The following is a 2,500-nucleotide window of genomic DNA, read 5'->3' as shown; positions in this document are numbered from 1 at the left end:
TGTCGAAGTCAGGGACGGACGGCGACAAAACTGGTCGGGAGCCGATGAGCGAGTGGATTTTGGTGTCGACATAGAAGCTGCCGACGAGATACGCCATTCACTCTCTTTAGTGTGGAGGTGAATTGCTCTGAGTAATTACATGAATACATGGAATTAACCCACAAGTAAATCGTTGAATTAAGGGACATTAACGATACAAAAAGCGGTATTTTTGGCATCACCATGGCTCACTTTATATATGTTTTTTGGAAGAAATGTCACACGATTTTTTTATGCAGTCTAAGGTTTGAACTTTGAACAAGATTTAAGATCGATCACATATGCCGTCCATTTACAACAGACACTTATATAGATAGATATTTTCGTTACTATGTCCTCTTCGAATGCTATGAGTGTTATTTATTCATTTAATCTTTACTATTATTATTTTATTTATTTATTTTCCATTGAGAGGTGTGCTCGTGACAAGAATCTGTAGTGTTGTTCTCTTTTAGTGGTCATGCAGAAGCGTAGTTAGTTGAAATGCCTGTGGCTGATGAAGTGTTTTGAGTTTATAAGGATGGTAATAATGTTAATAAAGGATTTGTTGATGCTGACAAGATAAAATGTAGTCTTGCGACTTCCTGTGCGAGAGGGAAGTCTTAATCTCGCCATTAAAGGACAAACTTTGTCTTTTTCTCGAGCTGACCCAGAAAGTTTATTCATCAAAAAGGCAAACTTGGGTTGAAGGTGTTTGGTGTGATCTTTGACCTATGACCCTGCAATAGAGGGAAGAAATGAAAAAGAATAGCATAGGTAGAGACAGAGAGAGAGAGAGAAAGAGAGAGAGAGAGAATGAGAGATCACATGAGCATAGTGGAATTGTTTGGCGTCGCCTTGGTGCCAAGAACAAGGACTACTGAGAGGTAGCGCCTTGGCACTTTTGTTGATTCGCTTTTGTTTCTTTTGTATCTAGGGACTAAGATGGCTTCTGTTGACGTGATATACATATTGCCCTTGGTATCCAAAACCATTTGCCGATACCAGTAGTTGCATGGCTGCCAGGTGAAGGATAATATCAACATTTCTCTTCGTTGTTGTCATTGACAGCCTGTTATTAATGATATTAGAGTTATACGCCTTTACTGACGTCAGGACAGCTGCCTGAGGTAGGATAACATGAGAAGGTGGACTTGATCCTATACGACGTAAGCCTGTTATTAGCGTTGTTATTTCTGTCTACGTTATTACTACGATTACAGTAATCGTTGTTCTTTGCTTACGCCACTTGTTGTACCAAATAATTGGACAACATACATTCTTGCACGCACACCCACCCACGCGCATACACTTACATATGTACATAGACACAAACACGGACACGCGCACACACACACACACACACACACACACACACACACACACACACACACACACACACACACACACACACATATATATATATATATATGTGTGTGTGTGTGTGTGTGTACGTGTGTGTGTGAGACATTAAATTACGATTATTAAGTGTTATGATACACCTTTTTTATTAAAGTTGCTTTTTGCCCGCTAACTGGCCAAGAGCAAAGTAGTTGTTTATGTATGCCTGTTCCCTTTCAGCCTCAAGAACAGGTGACCTACATTCTGTCGCCTCCTCCTCAGACTTTTGTTTTATATAAATCACTTTGTCATAGTTCTCTGGAGGTGTGACGTACGGACCTGTGCGATGAAAGAAATTCCTTTACAACTGATTACTAATTCACTTATATATATATATTATATACACGCACACACACTGATTTTCCATCTTAATTCCGTACAGTCATGGTCGAAACTGACAAGGAGCTCGATGGAAGCATATACAGAAACTGATACGTAGTCAAACTATGGACTCGAACCAAGCTGAGACGTAACAAATGATCACTGACCTAACCCATTGCGCCATCAAGAGGTTGATAAGATGAAATATATATATATATATATATATATATATATATATATATATATATATATATATAATATATCACTATTTGGGAACCATAATACTGATGTATATTCCAGTTTTGGGCGCATTTGGGTTTCTATGAGTTTTTCTCACTATGTCCTCATCCATATAATAAGAAGTTGCCTTAATGTTTTGGAGAAATATCCGCGTCCCTCACAATCCTACGGATTTGTCTGCCAGATGACATGTTGTCTTTAGTCAATACTCCTAGATCCTTCTATTCTTTTGCCTTTATAATGGATCCTCTTCGTAAGGAATAGTTCAATGATAGACTCTTTTAGCTGTTGCCCGTTTTTGGAGTTCATTTTCCATTATTGGCTCGAGGCGAACATAGTGTCTACATGGTTTTGTCATCATCATTTTTTACTTTTCTTAAGAGCGTCTTTGTGTGTGTATCCGCACGCGCGTGTGTATATGCCCCTCTAATGTGTGTGTGTGTATTTACCTAGTTGTATCTTACAGGAAGGGGAGCTACGTTCGTGATGTCCCGTCTCTGTATCTCGCAGTGTCTAAATT

Source organism: Oratosquilla oratoria, chromosome 43 (assembly GCF_046742065.1).
Source record: "Oratosquilla oratoria isolate Oo_2021 chromosome 43, ASM4674206v1, whole genome shotgun sequence".
In the NCBI taxonomy this organism is placed as follows: Eukaryota; Metazoa; Arthropoda; class Malacostraca; order Stomatopoda; family Squillidae; genus Oratosquilla; species Oratosquilla oratoria.
This window is presented reverse-complemented; position numbering follows the sequence as displayed.